This window comes from Spodoptera frugiperda, chromosome 8, assembly GCF_023101765.2.
Source record: "Spodoptera frugiperda isolate SF20-4 chromosome 8, AGI-APGP_CSIRO_Sfru_2.0, whole genome shotgun sequence".
Classification (NCBI taxonomy): domain Eukaryota; kingdom Metazoa; phylum Arthropoda; class Insecta; order Lepidoptera; family Noctuidae; genus Spodoptera; species Spodoptera frugiperda.
Window position 1 is genome coordinate 9,596,366 of NC_064219.1, and position 18,115 is coordinate 9,614,480.

At 33.9% G+C, this 18,115-nt stretch overlaps 1 protein-coding gene across 3 annotated transcripts in view; it reads right to left on the minus strand.

The window, feature by feature from the left end:
• LOC118275339 (uncharacterized) overlaps positions 1-8,546 on the minus strand; it is a 178,692-nt gene extending 170,146 nt beyond the window's left edge. The window contains exons 1-2 of one of the 3 annotated variants that reach the window (XM_035593247.2): positions 8,331-8,546; positions 7,145-7,286 (exon numbers count right to left, since the gene is read on the minus strand). The gene's annotated coding sequence lies outside the window, so the exon portion shown is untranslated. Of the gene's footprint in view, positions 1-7,144; positions 7,287-8,176 lie in introns of all 3 variants that reach the window. The other 2 variants (XM_035593248.2, XM_035593249.2) reach the window with 2 other exon arrangements.
• Between the last annotated feature and the right edge of the window lie 9,569 nt (positions 8,547-18,115).

The following is an 18,115-nucleotide window of genomic DNA, read 5'->3' on the forward strand; positions in this document are numbered from 1 at the left end:
ATGTATACCAAATATCAGAGCGATTTTGTGTCATCAGGAAGAGGGTAAAAATCCCATTACTAAAGACCTAAACAAACAAACGGAGTAAGCCAAATAAAATAATGTTTAAAAAAACATTGTATTTTTAAATACGGTATTTTTTGTTTTTCCAGTTTATTTTTGCAATGTATTTTGCAATCACTAGTTAGAACACGTGTTCCATCTCGTCCAATCTTGGTATTGAACCTGTTACTATGAGAAGAAGACGACCTTATTTTAACGTCAAATAAAAAGACTCACCCACACACCTACTTATAGAAATATAACTTCAAAATAAATATAATACTTTTTACAAAAAAATAAACCGACTTCACTAAAAAAGTTAAAAATAACTTTAATTCCGGAAGTCGGTGTTTCTCAGTATTATTTTTTGTTACACTAAAAAAGTCGGTGAAAATTCTCTATCTCAAAAACTACTTTATTTATTTGTATTGTCACAGTCACTTAATTCACTTTATTGTGATTTCTATGTGAGTATGAAGTTCCATTGGCCATTTCTGGTCTTCTTCATCAGTTCCACCTCTTCAAAGATTACTTTTTGACTATAAATGCTTCAATAAAATTCTAGATGAATATACCAAAATCACTATATAGTTCCCTATAATATCTGAGGAGTTCCCTCGATTTCTCTAAGATCCCATCATCAGATCCTAACTTGGTGACAATGGGACCACCTCAGAACTATCTACTTTCGAACAAAAAAGAATTTTAAAAATCCGTCGACAATTGACGGAGTATAACTTTATTGTGATTTCTTGTGAGTATGAAGTTCCATTGGCCATTTCTGGTCCTCTTCATCAGTTCCACCTCTTCAAAGGTTACTTTTTGACTGTAAATGCTTCAATTCTAGATGAATATACCAAAATCACTATATAGTTCCCTATAATATTTGAGGAGTTCCCTCGATTTATCTAAGATCCCATCATCGGATCTTAACTTGGTGACAATGGGACCACCTCAGAACTATCTACTTTCGAACAAAAAAAGAATTTTGAAAATCCGTTGACAATTGACGGAGTATTCGATGAACAAACATACAAAAAAAAAAAAAAAACATACAAACAGCCGAACATAGTACCTCCTCCTTTTTGTGAAGTCGGTAAACATAATCAATGTACAACTCTCCCTTCAAAAAATAAAACTCATTCATTTGCACTACAACCGTGAACTACCGCCACAAAAATATTAAAAAAAGTAAAAATATTCCTTTGAAGGATCGCTAGCGTACAATGAAAAGACTTTTATACGTTTCTCATCTACCAAACTCTAATGATCTTAAATGAAAGAGATCCGATATAACATCAATTCTTTACCTTTACCAGCATCCCTGAATGTTTCATCTCAATATGGTCGATCTATTATTTATACTCCAATGCCTCTGAATAAAATATAGAGAATTCTTTAAAGGTCAGATTTCAGAGCACCTGTGGCTTCAGGATCGAATCCTTCAGAAAGATGGAGTGGTTTTGAAATAAAACATGAAATATAAAAGTTTTCAAAGAGCTCCTGGTTGGTGGATATTCGAAAAATGCTTTTGATGTTTGGTCAAACTTGGGTTGGGAAGTGGTTTAAACGTAACAATGGCAACGTGAATATATTTTAAAGTGCTCGTATTCGTAAAATGTTCTGCATTACAATCTTTTATCTTGAAGGAGTTTTGATTTTGTGGATTCAAAGTAAGAACTTTATGGCCAGTTTTAACTGTAAAGTCTTAGCAAGATTTCATGTGTAGGTTTTGTTCTTGCCTAAAATTGCCTTTTTCAAGATTAAAAAAATGGTTAATGTTTAATACAATATAAAATCGATTAAACTGCCTTCTTTGATATGTTAACCTGTTTTTTTTTAATAATTCAGTAATTTTGTATATCGCTATGATTGTAATGAATATTGTAAGTTAATTATTATGCTATCGAACTCGAGTAGTTTTAAGCCGTGCTAGTGGCTCATGAGGAGCGTTCCGCGACAATCGCCGTGTCGTGTGTCGTTCCTCGTCAAACAGTTACCTACGTGAGTAAGCCGATAGTACCTATAGTAATTAATTTAGTATATCTCACGAACATTATAATAAAAAGAAAATTGTAAGAGTAATATTTAAAAAAATAATACTAATGATTTTACAATCATTCAACAAAAAAAAAAATGTAACAGAAATATTTAAGAAAATAATACTAATGTTTTTGCAATCACACAGCTTATGCAGAATAGAAAAGCTCAAAACGATTTACCGATTTATCTAACGTATCAAGATTTCTCAACGTTATTTTAAATATTCAAGTATTGGCACGTTTACATAGAAAGGACTTTGAAAGTGGTGAAAGCACAGTTTCTGCTTTAGCTCTGTGAGCTTTCATGTACTACTTAGTATTTATTTAAATACTATAGATGTGCTGATTCAGAATTATCTAGTGCGAATTTGAGGTCTTGTGTTGAATTCAATTACTCGAGTTTAAATACATAATTTGGGTGTTATATCTATTTTAACCCTTTAAGCTCCCAATTAAATATCAATTCATCAGGCAATATATCGAAAAATATATATCTACACTAAATTAGGAGGAGCAATTTAGTGAATAGAAAGAAAAAATCATGTTCTCAGTTGCAGCAATACAACATGAGCTGCAGGGATACAGAAATATGTGGATTAAAGTTTATTGTAGTAATGTGCTAACCCTTACTTAGACAATTATTCCATTTCTTATCAAATAGGATCTACTCCACCCACCCCTTTGATAAACGACATCCGCGATCTTCCACAGCACATCTTCCAAAAAACAATTCATAACAAAGAAACAACAAAAAAAAATACTCTAAATAAAATCGTTAATACAGACCGCGTTCTCATCTGACTACCGCGTACCAGGAGGTACAGCTGCAGGTCCACCTATCCTTTTCTGTCAATTTTCTTTATTACATTTTCAACTTTCTCCTATTGTTATAAAGTCGAAAATGCAATGTATAAAATAGACAGATGGAAGCAGGTTGATCTGCTGGCGACTGTACAAAAAAGTATATCTAACAAAACTGTATAATGGCATCGCAATCGTGCCACATCCATCAAACTCTCAAGTCGGTCAGGTATGTTGTGCAGGGTACACACTGATGTGGCTACTTTGTTGTCTAGTACTAGTTGAGAGATTTTAATGATACTTAATAATGTATTAATTACAAAGATATAAATAATATCTTCATTTATTAATAAGGGTATTATTTACAGATTTTTACTAATTACAGATGTTTTTTTAAGATTTTTTGGAATAACAGAATAAACCATTAAAAATATATGTACTTATTTGTGGATAAATAATTAAACACAATTATTTTAATCTCGATCCATTAAATTATTTTTTATGAATAATAGAATAAAATTTAATGTTTTCTAAAGAAGCGTTGTCTACGTTTGAAATAAATGTCGATAATTGTTAATAGAAAACTGTTTTGATATAAAGAACAAATACATCAAATAATTAAACATTGCATTTGTATTGTTAGAACAGTTAAAATCGATAAGACCGCAATAAAGCAAGAAAACCGACCAATAAAATCCAAATAACCCCAAAAAGCACATTCCACAACACTCATAAAACAATCAATCCATTTATTAACACAACACTAATCGAATTTCAAAGAACAGCAATTTGAAATAAGCATTGTGGACGTACTAGCAGAAAACTTGCCAAGTTGTAGAAATTAACTGAGAAAACTTCCCGCCTTGTACAAGCTGAAACTCGGAAGAAAACGAAGCAATTTATCGGTCGATGGTCTAATTGCAAATAAATCTTTATAAGACTTGGCTGCGAACAAGTAAGTATAACACAGTCAATATTAACTCTGTGGTACTACTGATTATATTTTGCCAAGGAATTGATTAGGATACGAGGTTAGGTGAGATTAGGTGCAATGAATTTGAAACTTTAGGAAGTTAGGTGCAAGGTTAGGTTATGTTAGGTGCACTTTTAGGTTAGGTGCAATGAATTTTAAACTATACGAGGTTAGGTGCAAGGTTAGATTATGTTAGGTGCCAGATTATATTTATACAATGATATAATATATACGAGGTTAGGTTAGGTTAGGTGCAATGTGTTTGAAACTGTTGAAGTGAAAATAGAATGATAGCAATATTTTTTCTTCTGTCAGATGTCATATTGATATATTTTTTTAGATATCACACACAACGTGACGTCACACTTTAGTATGAACTCCTATTTCCAAATTTTATACATTTTTTATTTTTCACACACAGCTACAGTTATTGATTTTACATCTTTTTGTTTAAATATTAGTGTGACATCATAAATATTGACATCATTTATTGCTATTGTTTTTAAATCTTGCCAATAATTTCACCGGTCACATCGTGTGTACTCAACTCTACTTCAACTAATGAAAGAGAACGTATCAATCGTTCAAAGTATTTAGATCAGACATTATCATTTATCAGTGGCATCAAAGATAGTCTTCCTCTTTTTGTGATTACAATGAGGATGAATATCTTAATAGTAGACTCAATATGACATTTACCAAAAAGGTGTTTCATTTTCAATGCGTTGTGTTAGTTAGATTTGATGGTTCTGTCTATTTTTTTATGGTATAAGCAGGTAAACGAGCTGACGGATTAGCAGATGGTAAGCAATCACCCATAGACACCCGCAACACCAGAGGCGTTACAAGTGCGTTACCGGCCTTTTGGGGGTAAGGAATTTAAGGGTTTTTGAAGAATTGGGAATTGGGAAGATTGGAAAGGGAGGAGGGGGGTAATTGGGCTTCCGATAAGCTCACTCACACAATGAAATCCAACGCAAACGTTGTATCACTCGGTCGAACCAGCACATAATTATCTATATTTTTTCATAACCTTACAAGGTTATGAGTACACGCGTCATGTACACATAATCAGTTTTATTGTAATGACTACACAAAAATACCCATAATAATAAGAAAAGATTAATGGTTAAGTTTTATAGGAGCAAAAAAATGTAGTCCTTCCACTCTACAGATCTACAGCCTTCATATTTCAGACGCATTTCAAAGAAGTAAGTCCAAAGCTAGGCCAAATAACAGATAGTGCGAAAACGAGTACAGGCAACGTTTCACACCATGTAGGGCAACGTCGTGCCGCTCAAAGTATTATTTGGAAAACTCTTATAAGGAAAACAGATTACCTGGCAGCTGTAAGAAAGGTCTTTTAAAAATACTGTTATTGATCTTGAGCTTTCATCTTCGTTAACCGATCTTTTTCCTGGAATTCCAGTCCGTACTGAGTCTTTACAGATTTGATTCTATTTTGCGCAGAAAGATTAATCATGTTTATATTATAACTTTCGTGGGATATACTAAATTAATTATTATGTTTTTCGGCTTACTCACGTAATTATTTGACGAGGAAGTTGACTAGTTTTAAGCACTGATAGAGGCTAAGCCGACTAGTTTCAAGCCATGCGGCATCGTATGTCGCGAAATACTGCTCATGAACATGAGCCTCTAGCACGGCTTAAAAACTAGTCGAGTTTCTATAATTACTTGAGTGAGCCAAAAAAAAAAAAATAATTAAGACTTATCATCGTCATAGTTATCATCAGCCCATGACAATTCACTAGACTATAGGCCTCCTCGACACAGAGGATTTACCACAATGTCCACACTTGGCAGGCAGGTTGGAAATTCCAGATTAAAAGGTGCAAAAACGACTTCTTCTTCTCGTAATATCTAATGGTGTCTTATTTACAGTCTATACTAAACTCAGTATTAAACATTCGTACCATTTTTGATAAACACCTGTTTTGATGTATCAAAATTTATTATTCTTGAAGTATTTGGGATGGATTTCGCAAAAGGTCTTTATACTCATAAATGTATAAAGAACATAATTATTATTTAACCGTTAATATAATGAAAACACTAATTTCCTAATATTTCGCAGCTAAGACCATGAATGATTGAAATTAATATTCATAACTTGTATTATCGCTTGAGCGAACCCAATAAATTAATATCTAGAGTATTTTACTAATTGCTGTCTATGGCTAAAACAACTTCCCTACAATAAATTTTATTGGAAGTTAAATTTACGAAAATAAGTAAGTTCAGGCCAAATTATAATTTTAGCGACTCAACCTTCAATTTGAGAAAGTTTTGTGTCAAAGATAAATCTGAAGTAATCGGATAGAGTGTTAGTCATTTCGGCTTATTTATAGAAAATGAGATGCTAAAGGATTGTGATAATATTGCTAATTGAATTCAAATGGACTTAGAAATCGTTTTGTAAAATGATCTGTACCTATTTATGGAGTTAAAAACGTTTTTTATTACATTTAGACTTAACTAGCTTCCGCCCGCGACTCTGTCCGCGCGGATGTCGGTCTCGCGTGGAAGTTTTATTTCTCCATTTTGAGTAACTCTGACAATGACATCTTATAAATATCTATTGGACCCAAATACGGCGAGGCCTACAATAATTAAGACGATCCCTCTATTCAGCTGCTGCTGTTGAGCTCGCGTTCTGTAGAATAAAACTGAAAAATAAAGACGTATTTTTCCAGGATAAAAAGTATCCTATTTTTTTAGTTTTCACGTGATGCCTAAACATACAGATAGACAGACAAAAAAAATAATCACATAATATTTGGGTTTGGTATCGATCCAGTAACACCCTCTGCTATTTATTTTTTCAATATTTTCAATGTACATAATTGACCCTTCTACAGATTTATTATAATATAAATAAATGAATGAATGAATGAATGATTGAATGAATGAATGAATGAATGAATAAATGAAAGTGTTATAAACACTATTTCATCTGGTGGTGTCCATCTCGTCTGGTGAATATTATTTACTACTTGGCTAAAACAATAATTAAAATTCACAATCTATTAGCACCCTTAATTTTCAATAAACTTGGGCACTTAGATAAGAAGTACGTCATAGAATACCTACGTGAAACGAATTACCATTATGTAGAGCTACCAAAAGAAAGAAAATACTCCAAGTAAAGTAAATCCGTGCATAAACATATTATTATGTTCTCAAATAACCTACGCTCACTAATAGAGACTCATCTTTCCAAAGAGTGCTCTTACAAAGCAAAAAACATACTACACGTACTCACATGCAGAAATTATTCCTTGGATTATTCGCAAATCCCTCCAACGAATTTGTTTTCCTTTCGCAAACTTTATCCTTTGTCACTTTATATTTATGTTCAATAAATATCAAATAACCGTCATTTAACGTTTCTGTCCCAATTATAACTGTAAAAATAAAATGGTCAATTTGATGGTCTCACGATGCGTGGGTGAGATCTGTTCGATTGGACTCAGTATTGTCCATTCCATTTATTTTCCATCTCTTTCATTCCACTGCTTTTAAAATTATTGGTTAAAACTACCGAACTATTTCTTCATTTCTTCCCAAGAAGTTTTCTTCAACAATTATGTAGTAAGTAATTGGTCTGCAAAACTTTCTTGGACCGCGTCTAACAGAAACCAACTTTCCAATAGAGCTCTTTTAATAATCTCGGGCTTTAGAACAAAAATGTTTAAAAAACTAACTTCCCGGTTTATTGAATTTGAATGGGCATTGAAACCACTACTACGAATGAATAGATACTTTTGCTAAACGCTTTCATTCGAAATTCTTTTATGATTACTTAAACTGTTCATAGTTCCAATTAGAAACCCATTGAGCTAACCCAAATTATCTATTGTTTCATTAACGCGTGCAGTATTGTTTTGTACACCGAAATTATTATCTACGCTTGCTTGTATACAAATAAAAAAGTGATTTCCTAACAAAAAAGCTTAAACTCAATCACAAACAATACTCCATTGTTATAATGAATTGTTTTGTTGCTTGTTCAACATAAAACTGCCCGATCATTGTTATCTTTTATTCCACCCACATGGTTTTAAAATAAATTAAATCAATTAGCTTTACGATTGTTTCATCATAATATATTACGAATAGTACTTTCAATCTGTTTCAATATTTAACTGTCGCATCAATCCTTTCGTCATTTCGCAGACTAATCATCGTAAAGTTTTATGCTCTCAAAGCAATGCTTCTCCGGCAATATCATGTTCCACTGAACGTTAAAGTCATAACATTTCGCTGAAACTAAATCATTGCACGTTTCCGTTACCGTTTGTTATACACGTTCCATTAAAGCGACGTCGGCAGACGGCAACATAGCTTTAATAACGTCTGTCATACACATGTTTACTTTTGCCAATCAAACAGATCTAACTGCATTAGCCACATCCGCCTACCGTGAGTATTGCAACATCGTAACTGACCATCAAACGACACAACACTTTCACATAAATATGCTCCAATGTTGTCCACACTTAGTCTCACAGCACTACAAATCCTTCCATTCAGGGTTTGTGGGGCGCACTATCTAGGAACAAACATCCCTATACAAACAAGCCGGACCGGTGCGATGTTTCGAACGCGGGAACGGCGGCCGGCAGCGATGCACCTCCTCCGACGGCCGGTAAGCGACTGGCTGAAATCATGTTTAGCTGTGAGCCACACCGGCTATTGCATCCGAGTACAAACGACAACGGCCGAATGTAATTTTGAGGTGTAAACGGGATAGGTGAGAGATTGTAGGGAGTAGAGAGGGACGGATACTCAGGTGGGGTGGGAAATGGCTGCATCAGAGTGTAGGGGTTTTGTCTATGCAGGTTGGAGATTTAGAGTGCATTCGACCGAGAGGCGCCGACGACTGGAGACGCCTTGGGCGTTAGAAACCCTATTATTTTGTACTATTAATGAATTGATGTCTTCACTGGCCCGAATTGCGGCCAATTTTATTTAATTGTTGAAGACGATAAAGCAATTTTATGATAAATTGGTTTGGAATTGGGATAATTGTTTTATGTAGGCAGTAACTAGCTTGAGTGCGGTACAGTTTGCTTTATTTGAATGATGAATAAACCATTATTTGGTAATATAGTGAGTGACTATTTTATTGTTTAATGGTTCGTCTTCATCATAATCATTTGAGAATGAAGAAGGAATATTGAGTGTAATTTGTTGTTTCCCGCCAAAGAGGTTGTTATACTTTATTGAGGCTAAATGTTCACGATGTGCTGATTATAGTATTGTATCTATAAACTTAACACTTATCTGGATGTTACAAAACGTTAATGATTACGAAATTACGGTAATAAGATAAATATTATTGCCCCACTGGACTAACCAAAATGTTACAAGGTGGTTCTATTTTAAGGTTTTGCCATTTTCGGCAGTAATGGTGTGTAGAGTTAACCCCTCGTGTGCCAGAACGCGGATCCATGCGAGATTCGATGTGTTTTCTATTGTTGAATTAAATCAAGTTATCAGAGAGCGCTGCTACCATATCTTCCAAATGTGTAGTTCCTTACACTGCTCCTACAACACCGCTTGTGGTAAGAGGTAGAGGTGGTGACAAAATGTATACTACTCTATTGTCACTACACTAAAATATATTATGTCTAAGCAAATCTATATCCTAATCTCTAATTAAGTTTTCAGTTTTGCGATCATTAGCCCAGGAGAATTACCATTTACTACAACTCTTCTGCTACCTTTCATCTAATACCTCGACATACGGACAAAGCAATTAGCGTTCTTGTCTCTAATAATATTTACGACGTGTCTGTCTGTCTGTCCTAAGATATATCGTAAGTGAAGTGACCATCAACGGAATATATGGGACAGGCCTGTTTTGTGGAACCTTCGAAGTATCTGTTGAAGAAATTGGTTTATGAATATGGAAATGTTTAGCTGTTATGAATGGGGTGTAATTGTAGCGGTTGAGGATTTAAATATGGCAGAGGCAGATAGTCTATACTATAGGTTGGACTATATAGGATGATTTTAGCAATACTTGTATGTGTTCCAGTATGTGTTATTGCAAAGTCCATAGTATGGTTTTAACAGCGTAGTGTAAATTTTTAACAATTTTTCAATCGGATGAGATGTAAGTATTCTGGAATACTTGTATTTTTAATATCTAATAAAGGTTCACCGGTAGCTTTGTCTACGTTACCGACGTAAAAACTATGTTTACATTTTTTAATCTACGAGTATTTGGATAATAAGGTAATACATACTCATACATGATCAATGATCATGGTATTATTGCAATGATTAACTTACGCATTTTAAGTCCTTAAATAAGAAAAGTAATATAGAGCTCTTAATGCCAAAATCACGCCAAATTCAACCCTATTTGTACCATGAACTTCTCAATTCCAGAATTGGCACAGTCCGTGAACTGACACGACACTTTCAACATAACTGACTTAAAGTGAGTGAACTGTAAGTATATCTATGTCCTTTACTTAGACAGGGATGGCAAACCATTGGCACGCGTGCCATTGACGTTGCCCAACAAGAGTCTTGCAAAACTCGCATAATTACCAATAAAAGTTGGCTAAACTTTATTTTTTTATACGATTATGATTTAACTGTAATAATTACCCGGCAAGAGTCTTGCTAGTCTCACAAATACATATTAGCCTAATGCTATTTTTTATATGTTAGGTGCTTTTGATCTTACAATGACAAACAGAGTGCTGTATACTATATTTGAGGTTATTCAATAGCGGCCACACCTTACAATATAACTGTATATAGTTAAATCTGCACAATACAGTCAATACTACAGTTAATACAGTTAAATCATAATCGTATAAAAAAATAAAGTTGGCTAATTGGTAAATGCGAGACTTGCAAGACTCTTGCTGGGCAACACTAGCCATTGTAGGAACGGAACACAGTTTACCACAAAACTTAAAACTGTGATCATAAAGAGGCATAGCAACTCATTTGTGATATTTCTATTATTGCAATTTTGTCAACTACCAACTATGTTGCTACTGATTGATAATGATACTTGATATAACTTCCTCCTGATGTTATAACGCCAGAACGCACAAACTTATTTCCACGGTTTTGCATTCGGTGCTGATCTCGGGCTTCGTGAGGAAATTCAGGAAAAATTCAAGAGAAAAGCAGGAAAACAGGGAAAACCATTGGTGGTGTTTGCTAGTTAGTAGTAAAAAATATTTGATGGTACATCAACAACCTCTATACACTTTTTGGTTAGGGGTCGGTTAATTATATATTACTAGCTGACCCTTCTTCTTTCTTACCTTTTAAACCTTCCCTGGACTTCCACAAATAATTCAAGACCAAAATTAGCTAAATCGATCCAGCCGTTCTCGAGTTTTGGCGAGACCAACGAACAGCAATTGATTTTTATATATAGAGATAATCACTTGGTTATTTGGCACATTAATATGTGAAGGTTTGCCATCCCTAACTTAGGAGAATAACTTAAGACATGTTATGTCATGCTCAATGAGATTGCTAAGTTAATAATCTTGTTGAGAAAAATGTGACATTACCAAGTGTTGCAGCAAAAACTCTGTTCTCATGCTACAAAGTGTTGGACACGGTTGTAAAGTTGTGCGGTGCAAGTGACAGCGGTGAGGCTAAAGGGGGACTGGAAACACTAAGCGGTTGGTCCTTGTGTACCTCGTACCTTATTTGTGAAAAATGTTGCTTCTGGAGTAGATATTTTGTCTTTATTTCTTACTATACTGGGATTAATTTGTTAGTAGGTATCAAACAGACTTTTGTTGACGACATAATATATTATATATATTTTAATAAAATGTTGAAATACTCTAGGATTTTCTCCTGTTTCGTGGGTGTATTTATAAACATACGTTATAAGTTTACATGCACATGACACATAGACCCGATCCGAATTGTGGATCACACAAAGAGTTGTTCCGTGCGGAAATTGAAACCCTACACATTGCAACTAGTTGCTAACCCTCAAAAGTTCGGCAACATACTTGTAACGCCTCTGGAGTTTCGGGTGTCTATGAGCGGCAGTGATTGTTTATACCATAAAAAAAACCTCAAGCGAATTTCATCCTTGTTTAATTGTCATTATACAATAAGACCCAGGGCCTACTCTGGTTTCTCGAATTCGAAGTTTCGTTTAATCTTCAGCCGTAGGTTTTATAGATTTACTAATAAATTACTTGAAAAAAGTTTTATTTTTAATTTAATATCAAAATCTATTTATTTATCTTCTTTATTCGTTCATTTTTTTACTATTTCGCAATAAATAGAATTGTAGTATACAATCTGCGAAGTTTTGGACGAAATTTCGTTTTTTGTTGAATAATGTAGGCTCCCTGACTGATCAAAGCAGTGAAGTCTACCAGTCCTCACTGAGCCCCTACAAGTTCCTCCCACGATTCAATACAGTACATCCATGTTTGCACGTTCTCCGACTCGTGGGCGCGATCCTGATTTTATTGCCAAACGTTTCTACTTATGCATTTCATTTTATACCGCCGTAAAACTTTGTCTGTCTGTTCGTCTGCATTGTGATTGGAAGTGCTTATTTAAAAAAAACATGGTATTTATTGGTGTTTTGATGTTTGTTCTGTCCTTATTTTTTACTTAGAATTTCTTTACTGGTTAAAACTGAACTTTTGTTTTTTTTTCTTTCCTTCACTCTTCTCAATGAAAGTAACATGGATATAAGATAGTTACGAAACAATTTTATTGTGCATTATTAACATAGGATTGTGTGTGAAACTAATTCTTTTTAAATGTCCAAGTCGACTTAATAAAATTTAAACCTTAATTTGTAACTTTAATAAGGTTTAAATTGTAATTTATATTAATTTTAATCAAAAGAACTGCAAAAATTATGTTTGAAATTTACCAAAAATTATTCGTAAAATACACATATTATACGATCTTCAAAGACATTACCTCAAATATTCTAAGAACTGAATGAAAGAAGGAAAATACAGATAAGATTCATTACTTAGTTATCAGGAATTCTTATCAAAACACTACTCGGTTTGCTTAGTGTTAGATACGACTTTGTTTACTATAAGCCTCAGCTCGGAATTGTTTTGTAATAGTTACTGAAAAACTGGAGATCCTCTGAAGAGAATGCTGGAGGTATAAAAATATCTTCCACTACGATGAGGACTGTCCTTTTTGCTAATTACATTCTAAGCCAACTAACAAAAATGTATTTGTTAGTTTTATATATATGCAACGTCACGCCTTTCATGCTTGAAGGGTAGGCATAGGTGCACATTACGGCACGTAATGCCACTATACAATGTACACCCGCTTTTCACCAATTGTTTTATAAGTCTCATGTAATAGAGGCAGAGTTTTACTTACAAAATATTCAGTTACCAGCGCCTTCTGGTGATCAACATCTAAATGTTCTTTGCAACCTTGACAGATATCCATAGGCTACAGCAACTATATTATATACTATATACTACATGAAACTGTTTAATACTCACATAAAGCTCAATTTTGCTAATTAAACCCCTTCGCAACTAATCATTTAATCCCACCCTTAATTAACACGATACAGTCGTCTATCCATTAGTATCTCGTCATAAAGAATTGCTACAATTTTTATGTTCATACAAATGTTGTGTATGACACACTGTTACAGCTACCGCTCATAACTACTGGCGGTCGTAAACAGTGTTGCGGCTTATGTGTTAAGCGTTAGCGGGTTTGATTATTAAAATTTATCTATACTTTTATTGAGCTGTTGAGAATGAGGCACCTGGTTTAATACCTAGGTCGGGTTTAACTCGAAAAGTAGGAGTATGAGTGGGGTGGATTTTAGTCTGACACTCCCTCTCGCCTCGCCTAAGGCGGGAGAAATCATTGGATGATTTCCCCTCTCAAAAAAGGTTGGGTTTATCATATTTTTTATAATAGTTAAGAAATTCTAATTAAGAATCTAATTAAGAAATAGGAGGGCAAACGACGTAGACGTGTAACCTGATGGTAAGCAATCAACGCCTTCTAGCAGCCTATTGACACCTGCAACACTAGAGGAGTCACAGATGTGTTGCCGTTGCCGACCTTTTAAAAAATGGTGTGCTCTTTTATTGAAGGTATGAAGGTCGATTTTGATTTTGAACTTGTCGATTAAGGCATTGACATGGATCCTAGAATGAGACGTGGTATTTGATATCAGCCTAGTTCTTACCTTTTCCAACATAGAGTTATTTAACTCGCTAAAATTAGAGATCATGATGTTTCGTGAAAAAGACTAAAACCTAGATGTTTTTTCAACTGTTGTAACTTGAGCACTCAATCAGCGAAGCGGTAGAAAAAGAAAAAGAATTTAACGAACATCCTCATTTTAGTACTACAGCTTCGCTCCAAACGCCTGGCTGCGCAGTGCGTGGGCGGTTTACGTAGGACAACATCGAGAGAATTGCTTAAGATTCAATTCCTACAAAAGGTCAAAAGAAAAAAGTATGGTTTCGAATTATTGTTCGCAATTTGATAAATAAAAACACTGACCTTTAGCGAACTTCAAATCAAAACTTGTTGATTGAGCTATAAATAACTCCACTCCCGTTTTTTAGTTTGTATTTTTAAGAAAGGTACTTACTTTGTACTGACTTGTGGTTTAATGAATCGTTAAGACCAGAGCTAATCACAAAGGTTTTAATTCTGGATAAGTTAAGTATTATTTGTAAAAGAAAATCTTACTTACTTTGTGAGCGTTTGTGCTTATATGTATATGTTTGTTACTCAATTTTGTCTAAAAGGCTGAAGAGATTGGGATGAAATTTGGAACACGAGTAGACTGTGGCCTGCAATAATACATAGGATACTTTTTATCGCATGGGAATGCGGGCAAACTCACTGGCAGAAGCTAGTAATTTATATGATTGATTCTATTCGCAGTTCCCGTTAATTCTGTTTGCCCATACGTACTACCACCATAGGTATCACTCGAGTCTTGTTAGCGTTTTTTGCATATATATTTTAGTACAAACTACTTTATTTTAAATCATTTCAAGGTAACATGTAATAAGGTCTAAAATCGCTTAAACCCATAACTTAAACCACATACAGATAATGTCGGAAGTCCGTTGTTTATGGGCTTTACTGTCCACGCATAGGCAGAAGCGTGATATTACGACTAAATGGCTATATGACTATTGTTTATATACAGAGCTTACATAACTGGGTGTCGTGCGTTGGATTGCGAGTGGAAGCAAGTGACGTAAATGACGAGGGATGATAATTTTGTTTCGTGATTCTGTTAGTGTGTTTAGGGGTTAGGACTATTAGATGTGCCATAACAAGCTTTGCACCGTAGGGGCTTCGGAGAAGGTCTACTAGAAGGACTTGGTGCCCCTTACTAGTGGCTACCGGGATGGGTTTCATAAGGTGAAAATCTCACACATGCCTTGTCTTTTATCCCCAAAAAGTTAAGTGGCTTTTGAGGGTTTTCCCCAGTTCTAAAAAGGGGTTATGATTACGATCTAAGCTACATCGTATAAGTTATAGGTTGACCTGAAACTCACTGGTGGAGGCCGGAATGCAGCGGTAAACGTCTTGTTACTGATAATATGATGATGATAGTACTTGGTAAAGTTTTCGTAAGTAAAAATTCTAAGCATGTCGTGGTTTTAAGTTTGCATTGCCTGAGGTTAGAAGATTTAGCTTTTATATGGATATTTTGACATATTTATAAAGAACTGAAGATAAAAGATAGTACATAAAACAGGTATCATCATTTGTGTTCAAATCGACGTCACGATATGTTCACAATCATCAAAAATGTTATAACTAAACATAATCCTTAACTAAAATTCAACATTCATCACAAACCATTAATTTTCCGTTAATTTTCTATCTTGTACCAGTATTTATAAGGCTATACAACAACAGATTCTAAAGCGCTACGTAATTAGCAACACTGATTAATTAATCAACCTTTTGAGAGAAAACCGAAGGTCTCTAAAGAAACCGCGAGACCAATAAAGAATTAACAAAAAATATCCAAACAGTGAACTCCTGTGGGACACACAATTAGTGTTGGGGGCTGCGTCAACAACTTTATCGACAGCGATGAATTATTGAGTGCTGCTAGTTCTAAGTATCGACTATCGAAAAGTAGGGCAATCTGTTCATTTGCTGTAATTTATTATTAGTTTTAAGGAAAAAGCTTCCTTATTGGACGGAGTCATACATCTCTATTTATTTTATTTGCTTTTATTTTTTACTAATAATTATGTTGGATTAAAAGCATGTGGAATAAATATTTACTATAGATAATTACATGATGTTTCGATACCAGATTGCTGGTCATTTAATCCTAATTAATATTTAATTTAATTATCACAATCTTGTTGTTGTGATAATTAAGTAACAAGCCTTTTTTCTATTTAAAGTTTTGATTTAAATCCTAAACAAGATCTTCAATTCTGTACTCTCTACTTACTATTATCGATATAAAAATCAACATCGATAAAAAAAAAACGAATCAATAAAACGCATCTCTACAAATCACTCAGCTCATTTACTGACCTAAACTCTGCGCGATAATGCGAACTAATGAAAGATCTTTGTAATTAGTTACGAGGTATCAATTATTTATAGTCCGGGACCGTTGGGCTACATAATAGATAAAGTCCGGACTTGCCCGGACCTCAGGGACGGTTCTAATGTTTAGGATAAAATGGGATTATCACTGACAACAGTATTGACTCCGTTTTAGGGCGGTCTCGTTTGGTGGTGATCGATTTCGTCAGCTGGTTGTCGTGTGAAAGAGTTAGAAGCTAATCTTATATGTTTGTTTATGTATACAGTAATTTTTTGTCAAATATAATTGATAAATAGAAATTAAAGCAAGTCAAATAAGTGAATAGAAAAGTCAATGTAAACGATTTAGTTTTTGCATATTTTGTACAATGTCAGCGTCAAACCCAGTATCTACAAGTGGTCTAATACCACGACATGGAAATGCGGACTACCTAGCGGGCTACCGGAATTCACTCAAAAAATAATGTGATCTTAAATATGAGGGACTGCGAGCCATTGTAAAGAGATATTGATTTTTGTTTCTGTTTATTAAAAATAAATTAAAGATATAATATTATGATTAACGGGAAGAAGAATGACACATTTATTATTAAGATATCACACATTTTAATCCGAAAGTAATATAAGTGTCAAGGAGTCAGATATTACAATAAAAAAATGCATACAGCTAAAACCTTACCCATTGAAGATCGACTCATGTGTCATATCCCGTTGAAATTTTTAAATTACAACTTCAAACTTAGAAAAAATATCAGTAAAACATTTCCTTATTATTTGTAGAGTCATAAAGTCGAAATTACCTTTTCAGGTGGGATGTGTCTTTCATTTTTGAGAATGAATAATTTTGATAACTCCTTAAATTGCCGCCAAAGGAATTTCAACCGTATTGGTTTGTAGTAAAGTCGTTAAATATTTTTGAGTGTTGGACAATATTATTTGCCATTTCACTGACTCACTCATTGTCTTCGAAACATAAAGGTGTCAACGAAAAAATATTCGCAATATTTTTTAAATGATTTTTACTGAGTGAGAATTGTGCGAAAGCTCTTAAAGGATTTCGTGCATAATTTCGATTCTCTGCTGTATTTTATTTTAATAACACGAAATCTTGAAAGCGGTTTGTGATAATTTTTAATTACATTATACTTGTTCATTTAGTAAAATATTTTTTTTATTTCGTCGCGTTTTAATCCCTAATAGATAGTAATAGATATTGTAACAAAATGTAACTTTGTATATTTTCACCTCTTATCTCTCTCTTTTTATCAATTACTTATTAGAATCTCATATAACAAAGACCAGGATAATTCTATATTCTAAATTTTATCAACAACACAAAATTACATTATGGCCGCTTTTCGACCCATAAGACAGTCTGTGTAACACAATGACCTAAATATTGCATAATTGACATATTTTTATTGTAGTTATTGTCCAATAACTACTTGTAATTCAAAGACTTAACCGCAACTGAAATTATTTAATTCTCAGTATCAGGAATTGTCATTTTCTGCAATTACTATTGACATATGTCAGGGTATTATTTAATTCTGTAAATAAAAATCCTATAAACATATCTGGCAGTTGCTTGATCTGAGCAACCTATAATTTTATGTTTCATATCACAATTATACTTATAAGAACTGTTTGTCTGTCCATCTGTATGATA